Below are 22,019 nucleotides of genomic sequence, written 5' to 3'. Positions count from 1 at the left end.
CACACAGTAGGTGCCCAATAAATGGTAATGGAACGAATGCCTGCGTGCATGCGCGAGGGGACACCGGGCTGCACGGAACTCGGCAAGAGAGCCCTGGTGGCCCCGGGAGACGCGTCCGAGCACACCGGCCTCGGGTGGGGGCGGGGGCGTCCCGCAGGGCGTTCCGGGAGCCCGCCCCCCGCCCGGCGCGCGGGCCCGTCGCGGCCAGCCGGGCCGGCGGGAGCCGCCCGCGGGCGGCACTGGGCATGCTCAGACGGCGGCCAGGTCGCGCCGCGAGCGAGCTTCTGCGCCGCCCGCACGCGCGACCTACCTGGGCGCCCCGCGCCCCCAGATGCTGCAGGTACGGGCCGGCGCGACCCCAGCGGGCTGGGGGCAGGGCACGGGGCCACCGGGGGCCGGGGTCGCTCTGGGCGCTGCCCCGCCCCCACCCTTCCCCAGGCGCGCGGCGAACGCGCGAGCGGGCTGGCGGACGCGGCGGCCCCGGGTTCCCGGCGCCTCGTCGGGGCGGGGAGGGGCGACCTGGCCGCGCTCACCTGGTGGGGCGCGGGTGGGAGGGAGCAGGCCGGGCCGGGTGGGGCTGGGTCCCGGCGATCCGGGAGGGCCCAGCGGCCGGCGATCCGGGAGGGCCCAGCGCCGCCGCGACCGCGGCCCCTGCCCCGGCCGCCGAGGGGTCGCACAGCCCGCGTGGAGCCAGCCAAGCGCGGCGGCCAGACCTTCTCGGCTCCCAGGGCGAATTCGCCTCTCGGCTTTCAAAGATGGCATTTCCTGGGCCTGGCACGAACTCCAGCGCCAATAAATCCTCCCCGTTCCACGGGTGATATGGAATAATTTATCAGGTACCTGCGATGAGACAGCTGCAGTGGGGGAGTGTATGTGAGAGCGCCCAGTCCCCCGGAAATTCCCGTTTTCAGCAACCTGAACTTACTGAGAAGTTGAGGTTGCCTTAAAAATTCATGGGAAGTTGAGAAGACTTGACACCTGGGTTTTCCGAGGTGGTGGAAAGAGCTTGTGACTCGGAAACTGGAGACCTCCATTCAGGTTGGGCTCCCTCTTGGCCAGCTGGTGACCTTGGGGCGAGTTGTCTAACCTCTCTGATCTTCATTTTCCTCCCCTGCAAACAGCCCGTAATAATGCCCACCTCGCTGGGTTGTTGGGTGGATTAAGTGGGATAAATTATGTGGAGGTGTTTGGCACCGTGCCCGGCCAAAGCAAACAAGCAGTTGGCATGATGGGAATTTAACTCGTTTAGAGACCCTCGTGGTTCCCATTTCACCAGGAAATTGGAATTACGAAAGCATCTTCAGGGCCTAGTGCCAGATTGACAGACACTGTCTTTGTGCCCAGGAGAACTTCTACTGAAATCTTTGGAAAAACAATTTAGCTGAATTGTAATCGGAGAGCACCTTCTTTAAAAGCAGTTTTATACATTCAGAAACTCCAGAAGTTGGCAGTTCAGCTTGACTTACAAAAGAGCTGTTTTGCAAGATGATCCATCTTGCAAGTGTTTAAGCAGATGATGCTTTGAAAGTAAAGCCTAGTTAGGAAGATTTCTGTTCTAAAAAGCTCCCAAACCCAGCTTTCAGTGATTATTTAAATTAGGGTTTCTTTCACAATGTTAGCATTTGGGGTTCAATAATTCTTTGTTATGGGGCCTTTTCTATGCGTTGTAGGATGTTTAGCAGCATCTTTGGTCTCTACCCAGTAGATTCCAGTAGCAATCCCTTTTCCTCAGTTGTGTCAACCAAAAATGCTTCCCGACGTCCCTCCCTGTGCGGGGGCAGGGTGCAAATTTTCCCTTTCTCCCCCCTTTAGAACCACTATGCTTTCTGTCATCAGCCCATCTGAGTTGTTTGAGAATTTCGTCTTATGTTTTTACTCTAATAACCAACCTTTGTATAGACTTGTAGAACTGCACAGAGTACATCCATGTGCATCAACTGATTTAATTTTTACAACTCCCCTGTGAGGCTGGTGTTATTCCCATTTTACAGGTGAGGAAACTGAGGCTTTGAGCAGTCAATTACACAGTATGTGGTGTAGCTGGGATATAACTCATGTCGTCTGGTTCCACGGACAGGTCTTTTTCTTCTGCATCAGGCTGCTCTTTATTGTATTGAGACTTTCAAATGGGTGGTGTTCCTGATGATTAAATCAAGATGTAAAGTAGATTGGAAGCTGGAAACCTTTCTGGCTAGTTGAAAATTAACAGTAAGCTATTATCTGACAGAGAGTAGGTCATTCTAGTTAAATATTCTAGTTTATAGTAAGCTCCCATAAATCCTGCATACAGTAGATGGAATACCAATGTGCAGAGAATTAGAGTAGAATAAAACGTGCCTAATACTCTGTATTGATCCTGCCTTGTCCCTGGTGATTTGCTGTCTCCTAAAACCAACTCGTATATGCAAATTAGACATTAGCTGGAATGTAAAAGGTCAGGTTACTGAAGGCATCTCAGAGTGGCTGGAGTGGCTGAGGCATTCCGTTCAGCAAGTATTTATTGAGCTGCTTCTACATGGCAGATGCAGTGCTGGATGGGGATGCAGAGTGGGTCAGTGGACTCCAGTGAACCCGGGGTGCCTGGAGAACTTCTCCTCAAGGAGAGGGCAGGTCTTGGCCAGGCCAGACACACAGGAGGCCAAGGTCAGGGACAGCTTGGGGTGGGAGAAAGAACCTAAGTTAACACAGAGTCCAATCCAATTCAGGATCCCACACTGCTTCTCCATCCTTTTTTGAGCCCTCCATTTCCACATTTTATCATAGAGAAGGTATTCTGGTGGCTTTTAACATTCCCATTCAAGTGTCAGGAACCTGGTCAGAGATGAATCTTATCTCTGAAAGAAGTTGGGCTTCCAAGCTGGTAATTGGTCTCAGGGGATTGAGACCAGCTCCTTGATTGTTGACTGTGATCTGGGAGGTTCTGCATGCATTGTTTAATTTCAGTGTGCTCCCTCTCTCCTCTTACAGTTGAGGAAACTCAGCTAGCAAAGGTAGTGTGGGACCAGGAGCTAGAGGGACGAACTGGGACCTTCTGAACTTTGGGTCCAGGCACACGAGGAATTCCATTTTCTAGGATGGACATAATCTACCAGAGGACTTTGGGGACTGGAGGGAACAGGAAGACAAGGCACCCTACCCACCCCCCACCAACCTCGGGGTTTGTGGCATGTTGGGGGATGGGGGGGACCTGCGATTTGTGGTCCTTCCCTCTCTCCGTAGGTAAGTGCCTGTTGACTGTAATCCCAGGGCTCACTTTCCTTCAGACAATGGTCCTGGGAAGCAGGGCCACCCTCTTCATCTCTTCGCAGGGGCTGGAATGCCGAGGGCAATCCCCTGGCGTTGACAGGCTGGGAGTGTGGGGCAGCCAGCTGGTGTAGCTACAAGCCTGGGCTCAAGCCTGGGCTCTTCTGACCAACTCTAACAGAGACAAGATCAGACCAGGTCAGTGTCCACTCTGCCCAGGTCTGGGTCCTGGCAACTGCAGACTGTGATCTCACAGGCATCTCCTTTCATCCGCCTGAGGGGGAACTAAAAGGGAGTGCTTGGTGGGTCCCTGGCTGAAATCTGATCTGGTCATGGGTTCCGAGACCCAGAGATCTTGCATCTCCATAGCTTCCGGTTATGCATGATGCACCTGTAATAGCCTTCCGCCTCCAGGGGAAGATCAGCTGTGAGCACAGATGTAACAGCAAATTCAGACCTTTACTGAGCCTATACTATATGTCAGGCCCTAGGGTTACAGAGATGAAAGCTGAACCCGTCTTGGAAGGATTCATGGTGGAGTTGGGAAGACAGTGACATGGTGACACTTCTGTGTGAGTGTGTACACGCATGTGGGCATGCATGTGCTGTCTATCTATCTGTCTGACAACTGCTTTAAAAGAGGATAAAGCTAGATGCAGGAGACCCCAATGGAGAGAGCCATTCATTCTGACGGGCATCAGGGTAGTTGGAGTAGTTGGCATTTGAATTCAGCCTTGAAGGTAGAAAAAGATGGTATTCAGGGGGCAGACAGAATGGCAGATGCAAAGACTCAGAGGCATGAAGAGACCCCTTGTATTTCAGGAATGGTGACTCTTCCCAGGCCCAGCCTCCTGATCTTGGCTAATGCAGGACCCACCTCCTATAGTGAGGGTACCCCCCCCATCTCTGTACAGGGGCCTGGCCTCACTCATCCCAGGGTATGTGTCCATTCTCCTTGTTTGTCCTGCATAGGACTGATGCCTCTGTGCTGTCTCCGAGGCATGAGCACCTTCTGCCAGGGATACCTCTGGTTTTAGTTATTACACACTGATACGGCATTTACTAGCTTCCAGGCAATGTTCTGAGTGCTTTCCAAATATTAATCTTTTAATCTTTGTAGCAACTCTCTGGCCGTGCTGCTTCCCTGAGTACTGGCCACTGGGTAGGTAGGTGGGGGCAGAGCTCACGTCCCCGGTCTGTGTCCCTCTGTGGACGATGCTCTCATCATGATACAGCTTCTCCTGGCTGCGGTTTACATCGATGTGCCAGGAAGCAGCCAAGTCTGAGAGTCCTGATGGAGTGCTGACTGCCCTGGATTTTTCTCCCTGACCCCGTTTCCTTCAGGGGGCCAGCAGGGCTCCACTGACTACATTTTCTGAACCAAAGACTGGGATCTGTAGTCTGAGAAAGAATGTTTGTGCTGCGTCTTTGTGCAAGAGGAGGCCTGGGAGGTGTTGTTTGGATACTGAGAGTGGAATTTTTGAGACATTTCGATGGTTTATGTGGAAAGTTAGAATAGAACATTTGAAATTGGGATAGTCCTGGAAAATTCAGGTCCCGTGATTTACTGTCAGGATGCACAAGCTTTTAGTAAATAGTTAAGCAATGTGTAGTTTGAATTTTCTGTACTGAGCCTCTTGGAGCCTCAAAATGGAAAAAATAGTACCTTCTAGCCCCAGAATCTTGCTAATACTTACCAGCCCCAGTTTACAGATGGGATGAGAAAACTGAGGCTCAGAGAGATGAAATGACTCCTGGAAGGGCACACTGCTCTACGAGGACAGCCAAGGTTTGAACTCAAGTCTGTCCCCAGGCAAATACTTGACTGTAAAATGAGGATAATAATAGAACCTGTTTCCGTTAAAGGAGCTGATGACCGAAAACCCACTCAGGTAGAACTTGGCACAGAAAAGGGTCCCCCTCCCTTTGTGTTTGCGCCACCGACCCGCAGACAAGCGCCTTGTTTAGCCTTCGATGCTGAGAGTGGCTGTCGTGAGTGATGGCCTGCTCCCAGGGCAGGGCTGAGGGCCCGGCTCACAGGGCTAGAGGGACGTTCCAAAGGGGCAGGGTCCAGGACCAGAAAGGGGCTGTGGCCAGCTGGGTGCTGTGTTGACGAAAGGCACTGGTCTGACTTAGAGAGAGGAGTGTGAAGACCTGGTCCCTGCACGCTACTTCCCTCAGGTGAGTCAGCCTCGGTCTAGGCCTGAGGGTCTTGGTGGGAGAGGCAGCAACCAGCTCTGTCAGCCATCCCTTGACCTGAACCACTGGTGGGCCTAGAGTAGAGATAATGACAGTGTGAGCTCAGGTCTTGCTCGCTTTGCTCCCCCCACCATTCCCTCCCCAGGTCTGGTTATCAAATTCATACATGGTTGCTGTAGAAAATTAAGGTGTCAGGGAGCAATGGAAATATCATGCATGGTGTTCTTCCTGGAAGCAGCTCTCACCACCACCATCACCACCATGGAGGACTCCACATGCCAGCCTGTTCTCTTCTGCAGCCAAGGGGGTCTTTCAAAGCTGCTTCCTTTTGCTTTTAGAATAAAAGACAAAACTAATGTTGGCATCTCCTGCAGGCCCTGGTGTACATGCTTTGGTCCCCATGCTTTCTCTGCTCACAGGGCCAGTGAGAACCTGGAACCTTCCTCCCCTCCTCCCCAGTTAACTCATTCTTTGGGCCTTGGCTGCATGATTGTAGATGCCTCCCCTCGCCTTCCTGCTGTGGGTAAAACTGCCTGCTGTAAACGCTCACATTCTGGCCCCCAGGTCTCTCTCCTTTCACAGCACTTTTCACAGTTGCAATTTTGTGCTTAATTAGTGTAATTATTTGTATTAGTACCCGTCTCCCCAGCTACACTGTGAGCTCTGTGAAATCAGGGTCTCTCTTCCTTTAAACACACGTGCACACAACACACACACACTTTCTTTGAGACTTTTTTTTTTCTTTTAACTTTTTATTTTGACCTAATTCAGACTTACAGAGAAGTTCCAAGAATAGAACAGAGAACTCCCATATACCCTTCACCCAGATTTGTCAAATGTTACCGTTTTATCACATTTATTTTATTCTTCTCTCTGGGTGTACATTTTTTTCCTAAACCATTTGAGGGTCATTTATAGAGTCTTCCTTTCCCCCTAAATACTTCAGTGTATTTCCTAAAACCAATGACATTCTCCTATATAACTATGGTACACTTTTTAAACAAGAAGTCAGTATTGATACAGTACTGTTAATCTAATCTACAGACCTACAGGCTTTGCCAGTTGTCTTGGTAGTGTCCTTTGTAGCAAAGAAAACCCCAGATCGTGCGTTGCATGTGGTTATGTCTCTTCGGTCTCCTTTAAATTAGAGCAGTTCCTCAGGCTTTCTTTGTCTTTTGTGACCTTGACATTTTTGGAGAATACAGGCCAGTTATTTGGTAGAATTCTCCTCAGTTTGAGTCTGTTTTAACCCACCACGTGTCTTCAGTGCCACTGAAACATCAAATGCACTCAGTTAACATTTGCTGAATGAAAAAAGTCAGCAGGTTGTCTAGTCTCCCCCACTCCCACTCCTTTCAGCAGAAGGATGTTGTGGGTTTTTTTGTTTTTTTTAAATTTATTTTTGGCTGCGTTGGGTCTTCGTTGCTGCGCGCGGGCTTTCTCTAGTTGGGCGAATGGGGGCTACTCTTTGTTGCCGTGCGCGGGCTTCTCATTGCAGTGGCTTCTCTTGTTGGGGAGCACGGGCTCTAGGCACGCGGGCTTCAGTAGTTGTGGCACGCGGGCTCAGTAGTTGTGGCTCGCAGGCTCTAGAGCGCAGGCTCAGTAGTTGTGGCGCACAGGCTTAGTTGCTCCACAGCATGTGGGATCTTCCTGGCCCAGGCCTCGAACCTGTGTCCCCTTGCATTGGCAGGCGGATTCTTAACCCCTGTGCCACCAGGGAAGCCCAGAATGTTGTTATTTAGTTGCCATCTTGCTGTATGTAGATTGGAATCTTGCTACTTTTATTTTTATGCATTTATTTTTTACTGGAAGTGTGGCTGACATACAATATTATGTCAGTTTCAGGTGAACAACACAGTGGTTCGACATTTGCCCACACTATGAAATGACCACCACGATAAGGCTAGTAACCATCTGTCCCCATACAAAGTTACTACATAGTGTGGTCTACATTCCTTAAGCCGTATATTACATCCCTGTGGCTTATGTATTTTATAACTGGAAGTTTGTACTTCTTAATCCCTTCACCTAGTTTGCCCAACCTATCCCCCAACCCCCTGTAACCGTCTGTTTGTCCTCTGTATCTATGAGTCTGTTTCTGTTTTGTTTCATTTGTTCTTCTGTTTTTTTAGATTTCACATGTAAGTGAAGTCATACAGTATTTGTCTTTCTCTGTCTGGCTTACCTCACTTAGCATAATACCCTCTAGTTCAGTGTCCCCAACCTTTTTGGCACCAGGGACGGGTTTCGTGGAAGACAGTTTTTCCATGGATGGCAGTGGGAATGGTTCAGGCGGTAATGCGAGCAATGGGGGAGGATGGGGAGCGATGGGGAGGGATGGGGAACGAAGGAGAGCAGTGGGGAGCGATGGGGAGGGATGGGGAGCGATGGGGAGTGAAGGGGAGCGATGGGGAGGGATGGGGAGCGAAGGGGAGCAGTGGGGAGCGATGGGGAGCAGTGGGGAGCGGCAGATGGAGCTTTCCTCGCTCACCTGCCGCTCACCTCCTTCTGTGCTGCCTGGTTCCTAACAGGCTGCGGCCCAGTACTGGTCTGCAGCCTGGGGGTTGCGGACCCCTCGTCTAGATCCGTGTTCCCACAAATGGCAAGATTTTATTCTTTTTTATGGCTGCGTAATATTCCATTGTATATATATATATATATATATATATATATATATATATATATATATATATATATACCACATCTTCTTTGTCCATTCATCTATCCTGATATTCTTTTTTAATAACACAGCTTTCCCCACGAAACAGAGGCTTCCTCCAGGGATAGTGAGCCTGCTGTCTCTGCAGTAATACAAGCGGACGCCGGGCCATGGCTTGGCAGGGACGCTAGAGTGGAGAACAGAACGTTTGGTGAGGGGCAAGACTCAGCCTGCACGTTCCTCCTGACAGAGTGCCTTCTCCAAATGCAACTCTGACTTCCCAGGCCTAGGGGCCCAAGAATAAGGTAACTAGAATTTCTAATCCAAACCAGAACGTTTTGAGAATAAATGAGGAGCTGTTAATAATTGCTTCTAATCAAGTAACTTCAACTTGGGCTATCCTGGACAAATCAGGATATGTGGTCACTCTACCCAAATGTGACTTTGAAGTTGGAGATCAGTGCCTGGGGATCAGCCTAGAAAACCCTCTAGCAGTAGGAATTTTCTGCCTGGACAAAGCGAAACTCATCTCCCTGGCATTGCCTGCCAGGTCCATATTAGTGGCCTTGGTCCTCTCTGTGGTTGCACCTCCCTTGGTGTGCCCCTCCCAGCTTTTCTCCTGCTACGTCCACTTTGTTTCAGTCCTCCCCTCACCTGTTCCTTCCTGCCACGGGGACTGAGAGAGCCTGGAACATCACTTCCAAACCCAGGCTGGATGGAGGAGAGGGGATGGGGTTTGTGATACATGCACAGGGGGGAAAACAGGCCAGCTGTGCTTCCTACTGACCCAATTTTTTTTTTTTTTTTTTTATAAATTTATTTATTCATTTATTTATTTTTGGCTGAGTTCGGTGTTTGTTGCTGCGCCAAGGGCTTTCTCTAGTTGCAGCGAGCGGGGGGTACTCTTTGTTGCGATGTGCGGGCTTCTCATTGCAGTGGCTTCTCTTGATGCGGACCACAGCCTCTAGGCGCGTGGGCTTCAGTAGTTGTGGCGTGTGTGAGCTCAGTAGTTGTGGCTCGCGGGCTCTAGAGCACAGGCTCAGTAGTTGTGGCGCACGGGCTTAGCCGCTCCGCGGCATGTGGGATCTTCCCAGACCAGGGCCCGAACCCGCGTCCCCTGCATCGGCAGGCGGACTCCCAACCACTGCGCCACCAGGGAAGCCCCTGACCCAATTTTAATGGAATTTAAGAGCCAAGGTGTGTAAGTGAGGTATGGCTGGAGACCAGAGTTTCCCTAGACCTTATCTTTCCCACCCGGCCCCCGCCACGCTCACACTTCCACCCGTCTTTCGTGCACAGACACCCAGGTTCCTCTTCCAGCCCTAGTTCTGAGATCAGAACCGAGTTGCTGGTCTTTGGCAGAGGCACGGAAGCAGCTGGCATTGGGGACCCAGGCACAAGAGAATGGGCATTGAATGACTAGAAGGTGCAGAGAAGGACTTGGATGCAGAGAGACCAGGCAGGAAACCAGCATCTAGGGAGTCTGGTAACAAGGCCAGTGCAGGGTCATTTATCAGGAAGCCTAGAGTTGCAGTATTGAATGCCTGACACTCGGTCACGGGGGCAGGCGCTGGTGTCTGATTAGTCCAGTTCCTTAGCTCATTTTCTGCCTAGCAAAAAACACGAACTCTGCCTCCCTGGATTGAAAAGTGTAGGCATACCTCATTGTATTGGGCTTCGCAGATACTGTGTTTTTTACATTGAAGGTTTATGGCAACCCTGCATCAATCAGGTCTCTCGGTGCCACTTTTCCAACAGCGTTTGCTCACTTCGGGTCTCTGTGTCACCTTTTGGTAATTCTCGCAATATTTCAAACACTCTGCTGGCAAAAGATAATGAGTCACTGAAGGCTCAAATGATGGTTAGCATTTTTTTTAGCAATAAAGTATGTTTAATTAAGGTATGTATATTGTTTTTTAGACATAATGCTGTTATACACTTAATAAACTACAGTATAGTGCAAACAATTTTTATATGCACTGGGAAACCAAAAAAATGTGTGTGACTCACTTTATTGCGATATTTGCTTTATTGCGGTGTTCTAGAACGGAACCCACAGTATCTCTGAGGTATGCCTGTTCTATAGGGTGAAAATGTGAAGGTATAGAGATTTTCTGGGGCATCCTAGTCCTGTGGACTTCAAGAACATGGTCCAGTGCAGTATAGTGTTTTTATAACTCCAGGCATTGGTGGCTTTAAGGGAAAAGCCAGTTAGAGTGTCTAGTTATTAGAATGCAAGATACTAGCACTTACTGAACTTTGGAAATTTTTCTGGTTAACTGTGATACTATGTTTACTGGTTAAAAATGTTCTCCCCCACCCCACCCAGGCATAGCTATGTAAAAGCATTGAGTTTGAGGTCACCTTTTACAGGACAGAGAGGGTCACACAGTGTCTGAACTGGAAAGGACCTCAGAAGAATCTTTTCCAGCTCCCTCTCTTTACAGGTGGGGAAACTGAGGCATGCTCAGGGCACACAGATAGTCACAGAGCAGGGACTGGTACCTGAATCATACAGTTTCCAGCCCCCAGATCTTGGGTGTGTTTTCTAGATATCATCTAAGGAAGTTTATTGAATAGACTGTATATTTCTATCATTTTGTTAACATCTTTTGGCATTTGTCTAACTGTAGAAATAAGCTGTATTGGCATCAAAGTATTAATAGTTGTGCATTTCTTGCTCTTTTATGTAGAAGTTGCTAGGCTGATTTTCTTTTAAATTAATTTATTTTTGGCTGCATTGAGTGTTCGTTGCTGTGCTCGGTCTTCTCATTGCGGTGGCTTCTCTTGTTGTGGATCTCAGGCTCTAGGCATGCGGACTTCAGTAGTTGTGGCATGCGGGCTCAGTAGCTGTGGCTCATGGGCTCTAGAGCACAGGCTCAGTAGTTGTGGTGCACGGGCTTAGTTGTTCCGCGGCATGTGGGATCTTCCTGGACCAGGGCTCAAACCCGTGTCCCATGCACTGGCAGGTGGATTCTTAACCACTGCACCACCAGGGAAGCCCTGCTAGGCTGATTGTTTTTTTTTCGTTTTTATGTAAGAAGATGATGTATACCTTCCACTGAGTTTCTGTATTCTGTACTACTGTTTATCAAACTTTAGCACATCAGAATCGCCTTTTAAAACACAAGCTGCTATGCCCCACCCGCAGAGTTTCTGAGTCAGTGGGTCTGAATCAGACTCAGGTGAGGCCTCAGAATTTGCATTTCTCTTTTTTTTAGCACTTTTTTTTAACTTTTTGGCCAGGCCACGTGGCCTGCGGGATTTTAGCTCCCCGACCAGGGATCAAACCTGTGGCCCCTGCAGTGGAAGCCCGGAGTCTTAACCACTGGACTGCCAGGGAAGTCCCATAATTTGCATTTCTAACAAGCTCCTCAGTGATGCTGCTGGTCCAGAGACCGGGGACCATCCTTTGAGGATCGCTGCCCCAGGCTTAGTGATAGTTCCAGATGGTGTGCTCTGTGCTTTACACCCAGCTGGGCCCTCCTTGCTGCCCAACCAGCCCTCTGTCCTCCCCTGTTGCTCCCATGCCAGCCAGCCTAGCTTCTCCACTCTCTCTGGGTCTCCTACCTGTTGCCCTCCACTCTCCAGATGACCCCACCACCTGTGGCCCTGGGATGCTCAGGGCCGTCTGGAGGGAGCTTCCTCACCTTTCCTCCTCCCTCCTTCATTTTCTCTTTCTTCCTTTCTTCCAGTTTGAGAAATGAGTGTCTCTGGCTCTGGCTTACCTCTCCACTTCCAGTTGAAAACTGTTCTCCCATCACCAAAAAAAAAGAAAGAAAAGCCTCCTCCCAGCCCGGCCTTACCATTAGGTCACCGCCCCATCACTCCCTTCCTTTCACTGCCAAGCCTGCTGGTGGAATAGTTTACAGTCGCAGAAAAAGATTGGCTCTCACCTCTCTTGACATAGACATGCTATTCAATTCCAGAAGTTCAGGTTTTCTATACCTATGCTGAAAGAAAGACAGTTTTTTTAAGGGTTTTTTTTTGGCTGCATTGGGTCTTTGCTACTGGGCGCGGGCTTTCTCTAGTTGCGGCAAGCGGGGGCTACTCTTCATTGCAGTGGGTGAGCTTCTCATGTGGTGGCTTCTCTTGTTGTGGAGCACGGGCTCTAGGCATGCGGGCTTCAGTAGTTGTGGCATGTGTGCTCAGTAGTTGTGGCACGCAGGCTCAGTAGTTGTGGCGCGTGGGCTCTAGGGCATGTGGGCTTCAGTAGTTGTGGCTCAAGGGCTTAGTTGCTCTGCAGCATGTGGGATCTTCCCGGACCAGGGCTCGAACCCGTGTCCCCTGCATTGGCAGGTGGATTCTTAACCACTGCGCCAGCAGGGAAGTCCCAGAGAGACATATTTTTTTTATTTGTGGTAAAATACACATAAAATTTACCATTTTAACCATTTTTAAGTGTATATACAGTTCCGTGGCATTAAGCACAGTCACACTTGTGTGCTACCGTCACCACCATGCATCCACAGAACTCTCTTCATCTTACAAAACTGAAACTCTACCCACTGAATACTAACTCCCCATTCCCTCCCCGGCCCCCCACCCCATCCCTGGCAGCCACCCTCTACTTTCTGTCTCTATAATTTTGTCTACTCTAGGTACGTCATATAACTGGAATCATGCAGTACTTGCCGTTTTGTGATTGGCTTATTTCACTTAGCATGATGTCCTCCAGGTTCATCCATGTTGTCACGTGTCAGAATTTTTTTCCTTTTTAAGGCTGAGTAATGCTCCATTGAACGTACATACAACATTTTGTTATTCAGTCATCTGTCAATGGATGCCTAGGTTGCTTCCACCTTTTGGCTATTGCAAGTACTGCTTCTGTGAACATGGGTGTACCGAAGGACACAATTCTGATTAAAGGGGGCTTGCAACCTCAGGTGAGATGTTTAGGCATTTATTTATCTAGCAGTCTCAGCTTTATCTATCGCCTGCATCCCCCAGCCCATTGTCCCCAGGCTTCCCCACCTGCCCCTTGAGCAACACTGCCCTTGCTGTGATGGCCAGGAAGTGCTCACTTGTCAAGATCAGTGGCATTTCATCACTCAGACCATTTGGTCTTTGTGCCGATGCCCCCCTGCTGGGGCTTCTGTGATGCAGCTCCCCTCCTGCCTCCCCACCCACCCTGGCTCATCCTCTGCTCTCTGGCTCCTTTTCCCTCTGTTCTGTCGTCCTGCAGGCCTTCCTGGGTGAGCACACCTTATCCCATCATCAGGGGCTCACAGGTCTGCTCCAGCCTGGTCATCTCTGTGTGTATCACATCTGAACATCTCCCCCCTGAGTGTCCCCAGGTCCCTCTTCTGCATGTGCATGTCCAAAGCAGAGCTCTGCACCTTCCTCCTTAAAAATGTTCTCTCTGTAAGTGACGTGTCTTCCAGCATAGAAACCCCAGGGTCTCCCTTCACTCCTACAGCTGCACTGAACAAATCCCTCCCATCACACCTCAGCCCCTCCTCCAACCTGCCCCTCCTTCCCCCCACTAAAACTGGGTGGGTTCACACACTTCTCCCATTTGCCTCTCTCCGCAGTGGGTCCCTAACATTTATACCTGCTTCATGTTGTTGCCAGAAAGTGTTCCCTGCAGAAGCACTAAGATCACCTCTTCTCTGCGGGTCCCATGTCGCCTGGCTCCATCCGGCATTGCTTTCCCCTGTCTCTCCCCCTCACCCTGCTGGTGATATGCTCTAAGCCAGGGCTTCCCAAGCTTTAGTGCTAACATGCAGATTCTGATTCGAGGGGCCTGGGGGGTGGTCCCTGCCTTCTGCATCCCTAACAGGCCCCCCAGGTGGTGTTGAGACTGGCCAGAGACCACATGTTGAGTAGCTGGACTCCAGAATAGATCTGTGTGTGACAAAGTGTGTATCACAAATAAAGTGTTTTTGGTCTATAAATAATGCAGGAATTTAAAATTTGTGTTGTAATTTTAACGTTTTCTGTTTTATACAAAGTTAATCTTAAATTTTTTCGATCATAAGGCAGATTCCCTTGTTGCAGTGATTATTTGCTACTAAAAGACATTTTCAAAGACTAAGAAAGGCTTTAGTTTCTTAAGAGTTACCATATAGGTCCAGGTGAATGAATATATGGGGGGTTGAGAACGTTTCCCCATTAAAGGGGTACATGTTCGGTGTCGGGCTCCCCCTTGTGAGCATCCCCAGGGCAGAGACCTTCTCTTCCTCAGCTCCATCCCCAGGGCCCTGCTGGGCCTCCTCAGGATGTGGGCTGAAGGGTAAGGAGGCAAGTCTCGGCCTCCTCTTGGAGGTGATGGTGGAAACTGGTGATTTGATGTGGGAAGACTGGGCTTGGAAGGGAGCCCCGTCAAAGGAGGGGAGGGAAAGGGTTCTTGGCAGCTGGGCCTTGTTGAGGCCTGTTTCATGACTTTTAATAGGGTTTTGCTGTGGAGGAGCCGTTTGGGAGAAAACTGCTGGTGGAGGTGTCCCCTGGTGCTGGGCTTCCTCCTGGAGAGGGGAGGGGAGGGGAGGGGAGGGGAGGGGGGAAGGGAAGGGAGGGGGAGGGGAGGAGGGAAGGGAAGGGAGGGGAGGGGGGAGGGGAGGGAAGGGAGGGGAGGGGAAGGGAGGGGAGGGGAGGGAGGGGGAAGGGAGGGAGGGGAGGGGGAAGGGAGGGAGGGGAGGGGGAAGGGAGGGAGGGGAGGGGGAGGGGAGGGGAGGGAAGGAGGGGAGGGGAGGGAAGGAGGGGAGGGGAAGGGAGGGGAGGGGGAGGGGAGGGGAGGGAGGGGAGGGAAGGAGGGGAGGGGAGGGGAGGGAAGGAGGGGAGGGGAAGGGAGGGAGGGGAGGGGGAGGGGAGCGGAGGGGAGGGGAGGGGCAGGCAGGCAGTGGAGCCGAGCCAACCTGGGGGGCTCTGACTGCATTGGCTGCTTCAGGAGGGTCGGAGAAGCATGTCTCAAGTGGTGAAGTATCAGGTTCCTGAGTGAGGGGAGGGGGTGGATGTCAGGGAAGGGGGTAGCCGTTGGGGGCCAGCCTGCTCCAAAAGCTTCGCTGCTCCTGCCGTCCCATTAGTCTCAGCAACTTAGTCCATCGTTGAAGGGCTTTGTGACCCAGGCCCTGCTTGCCTCTCCCACTGTTCTGGGACTTTCCCCCTCGTTTCTAGGTCTGGCCAAAGGGCTGTTCCCCGTTCAAATAGGTGTACCACCTCCTCCTGAGCCCTGTGGTGTGCACTGTTATCTCTTGGTGCAGGTGGTAAGCTGGGGCTGTCTCTGGACCCCCTCTCACTAACTCCGTGACCCCAGCGAGCCTCCTGACGTTTTGCTGTCCTCATTTCCGCAGTGGGGATGACAGGCATCCCCGCCTCACAAGGCCGGGTGAAGATTCCAGGATGACAGGGGCTTCTCCCAGTGGCACGTGGTGATTACTCAGGAAGTACTGGTGGTCCGTCACTGCCTGCCATCTGTCCCTCTCAGCGAGCTTGTCAGAAGGACCGTAGCGTGGCACTTGTCCCCACGTGGAGCCCCGGTCTCAGATGGAGAGGGCTGTGACCCGTGCATGCTGCCCTGGGCAGGGCGGGGCCAGAGTGGTGCCATTGTGGGGTGGACACCCTGGGGGTGGTGTGTCAGCTCATTGCGTGGATGTTGAAGACACCAAGAGTTGGCAGCTGGCAACAGAGTGAAAGGAGGAAAGCTGAAGGCCTGGGGGAGTTGAAATGGGTCGGCGAGCAGGACCTCTCGGACTTTAATGTGCAGGCGAACGGGGTACCGTAGGCCTGGGGCCGGGCGTGAGATTGCGTGTTCCTAACGGGCACCTGGGTTGATAACAGTGCTGCCAGTCTGGACACCACCGTGAGTGGCATTGGTCGGGAATATGACACATGGTGGCGAGGCTCGTGGAGAAGAGCATATGGAGGAAGTGGAATAAGCTCAGCTGCGTGGCTGTCTCCCCATCCCCGTGGAGCACATGCACCCAGGCGTCTGGGGTGTGGAGGGTTAGATGGGAATCAGACTGTGGGTGATGGACAAGGGGCAGCAGGAGCCCCTGCAGGTTTGGGGATAAATGTTGGGTGATTTGATTTTGCCGTTTGATACTCCATCCTTCAAGGTGTAGTTTTGCCATTAGAATCCCCTTAAAAGCTGTTTGCATGGGCTCAAGGATGAGCTGTGGTCACACCCTAGACAAAGCCCCAGCAGCCAGTGGCACACACCTGAAGCACTCCCCACACTGGAAGGTGATGGTTTGATTATTCCTGCATCTCTCTCTGAGACAGCCTCTTCCTCACCTCTGAACCCCAGCACCTGCCGTGGAGCCTGGCCACAGCTGGGGCTCATTAAATGTCTGTGGCGTCATAGGGGGTGAGCTCAGAGTGTTCATGCAGGAAGAACACATAAAGCCCCGTGGCTGAAAGAGCGGGGCAACCAAGCACTGAGTCAGGTGCCTGGGAGAGTGGTGGTGTGGATGGGAGAAGATGGTGTAAGCCGTCAGCAGGACCTCAACTAAACATGCCGGGACCATCTTCGGAAGATAGAACAGGGACTCGGAAAGGATGAGTGCCGGGGATTTGGATTTGGGCATCCGTTGTGACAGCTGGGCTGTGGGTTTTCTGGAGTGGTGGAGGCTTCAACAGGAGGATGGGAATTTCAGCCAAGAAACCACTGGTTTCATCCAGGAACCCAGAGCAAACCTGATTTTCCGCTTCCTTCAGGAGAGGGCAGGTGTCCAGATTTATGCAAATTGAGGATTTAGAAATCTCTCCCTGTGCATCGGCGTGCCATAAGCAGCGCTTCCCAAGGCTGGGTGGAGCCAGCAGGTTGAGGCCCATCGTGTGGCAGGGGCTGGAGACACAGCTGTTGGCATGTGGAACCTCAACCATGGAAGGAAGGGCCCCCTGAGGCGGGGGTCTAACTCCCTGAACCTCAGACCCCTGTGAGTTGGGGTCAACCTTATTTTGCTGAGAAGGAAATGGAGTCTCAGAGAGGTTCAGCAACTTGCCCACAGTCACACAGCTGGGAGGCAGAGGAGTCAGGCTACAACGTGGGTCCATGGGCCAGGGGAGTGTCAGGTGGGGCAGCCCAGCCTGGGAGCAGGGTTTCTGGGGGAGGAGTGACAGGTATGGCAGCGGGGCCAGGGCTGGGGCAGGGTGGGGAGGGCTGCGGGTACCAGGCGCTGGGGGCAAGCGGGAGGAAGAGGAAGAAGCAGGGTCAGGTGAAGGCAGAAAGGGGCGAGGAGGTGACCAGGTGTCACGGGAGGGAGGTTTAAGCAGTTACACACCCTCGGCTCGAATGAGGTATCAGGTGACATCATTTTAAGTTCTATCAGTTTGATTTTTGAACTTTCTTGCTCATAGAAAACTTAGGCACTACAGAAAATTTGAAAGAATAGACAAACTAACAGTTTTCACGGTCTTGTGAGTTCCTTCATACTTTATACAATGACTTATAGTTGTGGTCACACTGTAGGTACACTTTTGTAACCAGCCTTTTTTACTTAATATTCTAACGTTTTCCATGTCATTATGAAGTCTTCATGGATATCCGTGGCTGTTTTATGATTTACTTAACTGGCCGTCTAAGCTTGGAAATTGGCTTTTTGGTGTAATTTTCAATGTTATGTCTCTGGGAGGAAGATCTCTGCAAATAAAACTTTCACGTATGGATGTATCCTGACAGTAGGTTCCTAGAAATGGAATTACTGGTCAAACCACCTGCCAGCATTGTTGGAATGATACGCTGTTACGAGTGCTGACACGAGCCTTCTAGGAGTGCAGGTGTCAGCCTTGTGCACACTAGCTGTTCACTCAGTGCACGTGTGTGTATTTCACAAGCATTTATTAAGTGCCTGTGAGGAGAGACTCCATTTTCTGTGGCCAGGTCAGCACAGTAGCGGCTGCCGGCATCTTGGGCTTGGCTGGGACGTGTGGGAAGTTTGATGGCACGTTATGTCCCAGCTCTGCCTGCCCAGGAGCCCGGGACAGGCAGCGCTCTGTGGCCGCGGGGTTCAGGCAGTGTTCACGCACGAGTCTGGAGCTGCCTGCCTTCCCCACTGTCACGCTTAGGGACATGGAAGTACTGAGTGTGATGCTCCCATTTTGTCCTTTTATCCATGTCATTCGCAGATACTCAGGCTTGCTAGGCACTGCTCCGGGTGCTAGGGGCACAGCAGTTAACAACAAAGTCCCTGCCTTTAAGGAACTTCCATTCTAGTGGGAGGTAGGGACATGGGAATTGGGAGGAAACAGTCAGTGAACATACTTGATATGTCTAGCGGTGATAAACGCTAAGGAGAAGGGTGCAGTGAGAGGTCTGGACGGCCTCACTGATAAGACACCTGGCTCGCTCTAAGACACTTAGAGCGAGCCAGGTGGAGGATGTCTGAGAGAAGGGAGTTCCAAGCAGAGGGAACAGCAACTGCGAACACCTGAGGTGGGAACGAGCTTGTAACAACTGGGTACAGGGCAGGGGCAATGTGGCTGGAGCAGAGAGTGAGCAGGTGACGTGCTACGGGAGGCAGACAGTGAGGGGGCCCTCTTGTAGCAGAATGAGATCCAGGACCCGGAGTTCATTTTTCCATTGGCAGGTTTTGGAGCCAGAGGACCATCTGGAACAGTTGAGGCTAACCTGGTGCCTTTCTTGGATTTCCAGTGGGTGATCACGCAGGCCTATGTTTGGTGGGAAAGCTCTGGGAGTGGAAGCCCAGGCTTTGGGAAGTCACTGGCTCCGTCAGCCCTTTGGTTTCCTCCTCTGTGCGATGAAGGACTTGAACTAGGAAACTGGTAAGGGTGTATTGAGCTTTCCAGGGCTGAGACCCTCTGTCCTGTTCTCAGTTAAGTGCCGGTTAGATCTTGGATTGTTTTAGTTGAACTAATAAGAGTATGTAAGTGCAATTGTTGATACATATTTACTTCTTAGTATGGTTGGCCGATCAGGTTTACTTTGTTACAGATAAGTCTTTCAGCCAGCTGTGGGTGGTCTTATAGTAGTGATGAGAAGCAGGTGGGGGATGGAGGGTACTCCCCCCCCACCAAGTGGTTTATCCACTCAACTGTCCATTTATCCCACAGTTAATTATTGAGCACCTGCTGGGTACCAGGCACCGGGTCGTGGTCTTTAAAAGACCCAGACCCTGCCTTCATGAAGTTCACAGTCTAGTGCAGCAATGCTAGCTCTGCCAGAGGATCATGGTGGGGAGGGACCCTGGTCAGAAAGACCAGGGTGCCTCCTGCCTCTTGCCATAAACAAAAATTAAGTCAAAAAAAAAAAAGAAAAAAAAAATTAAGTCAAAATGGATCAGTGCCTTAAATATAAGAGCTAAAGCCATGGAACTCTTAAGAAAAAACAGGGATAAATCTTCATGACCTTGGAGTTCGCAGTGGATTCTTGGATATGACACCAAAGCACAAGCAACAAAAGAAAAATAGATAAGTTGGACTTCATCAAAATTAAAAACTTTTGTATCTCTAAAGACATCAAAAAAGTGAAAAGACAGCCTACAGAATGGGAGAAAGTATTTGCAAATCCTATCTGATAAAGGTTTAACATTAAGAATATATAACGAACTCCTATAACTAATCCAAATTAAGATAAACAACCCAATTTCCAAATGGGCAGAGGACTTGAATAGACATTTCTCTGAAGATCTACAAATGGCCAATAAGAAGTTGCTTACCATCAGTAGTCATTAGGAAAATGCAGATTAAAACCACAGTGAGCTATCACTTGACATCTATTAGGATGGCTATTATCAAAAGTATAGGTAAGGATGTGGAGAAATTGGAACCCTCTTATATTGCTAGTAGGAATGTAAAATGGTGCAGCCTCTGTAGAAAGCAGTTTGGTGGCCCTTCAAAAGGCCAAACATAGAATTCCTGTATGACCCGGCAATTCCACTCCTAGGTATATACCCAAAAGTAGATGTTTGGACAGAAATGTCATTGCAGCACTATTTACAGCAGCCAAATGGTGGAACCAGCTCAAGTGTCCACAAATGAATGGATAAACAAAATGTGGTCTCTCCATACAATGGAATATTATTCAGCCTTGAACAGGAATGCCGTTCTTATACATGCTACAGCATGGATGAACCTTAAACATCATGCTAAGTCACTTATGAAATATCTAGAATAGGCAAATTCATAGAAAGTAGATTAGAGTTTGCCAGAGGTTGGGGGAGGGAGTAGGGAATTACTGCTTCATGGGTGCAGAGTTCCTGTTTGGAGTAATGGAAGAGTTCGGGGAATAGATCGTGGTGTTGGTTGCACAACATCGTGAATGTAATTAATGCCACTGAATTGTACACTTAAAAACGGTTGAGAGGGGCTTCCCTGGTGGAGCAGTGGTTGGGAGTCCGCCTGCTGATACAGGGGACACGGGTTCGTGCCCCGGTCCGGGAGGATCCCACGTGCCGCGGGGCGGCTGGGCCCGTGAGCCATGGCTGCTGGGTACGCGCGTCCAGAGCCTGTGCTCCGCAATGGGAGAGGCCACGGCAGTGAGAGACCCGCGTACCGGAAAAAAAGAAAAAAAAAAGAAAAAAAAAAAACGGTTGAGGCGGCAACTTTTATGTTCTGTTTAACCACAGTTTAAAAAAAAGACCAGAGCAGGTAGTGCTGTGTCTTGGGGGAGTACAACTTTGTCAGGAGCCACTGGGTCTGGGTTCCGCTCTGTGCCGGGTCACCTCGGGCATGGTCCTTGCTGTCCTTAGCCTGAATCCCTCTTCTGATGTGGGAGCTGGACGAGATGACACGTGTAGTCTCTGGTGGGTCATGGGTGGTCAGGAGATGCCTTCCCATCCCCGTTCATTCCATCCTTCCCAGTGTAAAAGGATTGTTCTACCTGGTAGAAAAGACAACAGTAAATCTGTTGGTTTTCCACAAATTATCATTAATTATCTGCTCATCTGTTCCGCCTTTTTTTGTCAGGTGGTGGTCTAGCCACTTCCTGTCACCCTGTGGCCGTGCATCTTTGGTGGCTGGGGTTTTCTTTCCTCCCTAAAGCAGGGCTCATCTGGGCCCAACTTCCTGACATTCGTGCCTGCCCTTGATCACTTGCTCCTTCTTCCCTACTCTCGTTTACTGTGGGTCCTTTTGGAAGTCTGCACCCTCCTAATTAGAAGTCATCTGAGCACCTAGCCATGGTTATGGTTCCACTTGGTGGAATACTATAAAACTGTAACAAACAATGCCAGTGAAGTGTTTGAAATACCTGGACAAATGTTTCGTTGCGTGATGATGGGAAAGAGTAGGCTGTATGATTATATAGACATGACGAGTACAGCGTAAAAAGCAAACTAAAACCCTCCCAAAACAAGACAGCGCTGTTGGTGTTATGTGACATGAGTGTGTCGTAGCAGCTGGTCTGCTGAGCCGCCCGCTTCTCCTTCCCTCCAGGGTTAGCTGCCTTCCGGTGCTCAGAGCCAACTTGTTTTTTTCACAGCCATGGCGGTAGGTAGGTTCTGCGCTGCCCAAGCACCTCCCTTCGCCGTATGAAAGAACTTCAAGGTTTGGATGTTGTGAGGTTGTCCTGGATCCTCCTGGAGACCTACTCTCCTGCCACACTCAGGATCTAGCTGCTCCCCCCACCCCCATTTATCACTTCCCCCCACCTCGTGGCTGCCCCCATGAGATCTGTTGCTTGGAGCCAACATGTGTGCCCCAAAAGTGAGCGGGCAAGGATCTGGTTGAGCTCAAGTTCATTGAGAAACCCAGTCTCCTGGGGGCCGCAGTGCGCCTGGGCCTGCATCAGGAGTCCTCCAAGTTCTGAGATCCTTGGAGGCAGGCGCCGTGGAAGGGGGCTGGCCGGCCACTCTCGGGATCTCCCTGGAAGGAGAGCTGTTAGTCACGGGGTAGGAGAGGCCCAGGCCAAACCCAGGGCCTGGCCTCAGGAAATGAGGTGGCCCACCCTGCTCTCCCGCGGTTAATAATTAACTCAGGGTGGCTGCCTGTCGAGCTGGAAGGGCCTTTAGACATTCTGTGC

At 50.8% G+C, this 22,019-nt stretch overlaps 1 protein-coding gene across 1 annotated transcript in view; it reads left to right on the top strand.

Annotated features, from left to right (window-relative positions):
• Nucleotides 1–252: 252 nt before the first annotated feature.
• PTPN3 (protein tyrosine phosphatase non-receptor type 3) overlaps nt 253–22,019 on the top strand; it is a 106,963-nt gene continuing 85,196 nt past the window's right edge. Inside the window, exon 1 of the mRNA XM_065879842.1 lies at nt 253–340. The gene's annotated coding sequence lies outside the window, so the exon portion shown is untranslated. The remainder of the gene's footprint in view (nt 341–22,019) is intronic.

The sequence above is a fragment of the Phocoena phocoena genome, chromosome 6, assembly GCF_963924675.1.
Source record: "Phocoena phocoena chromosome 6, mPhoPho1.1, whole genome shotgun sequence".
Lineage (NCBI taxonomy): Eukaryota > Metazoa > Chordata > Mammalia > Artiodactyla > Phocoenidae > Phocoena > Phocoena phocoena.
The sequence above is the reverse complement of the archived record's forward strand: the minus strand, read 5'-3'. Positions and strand labels throughout refer to the sequence as shown.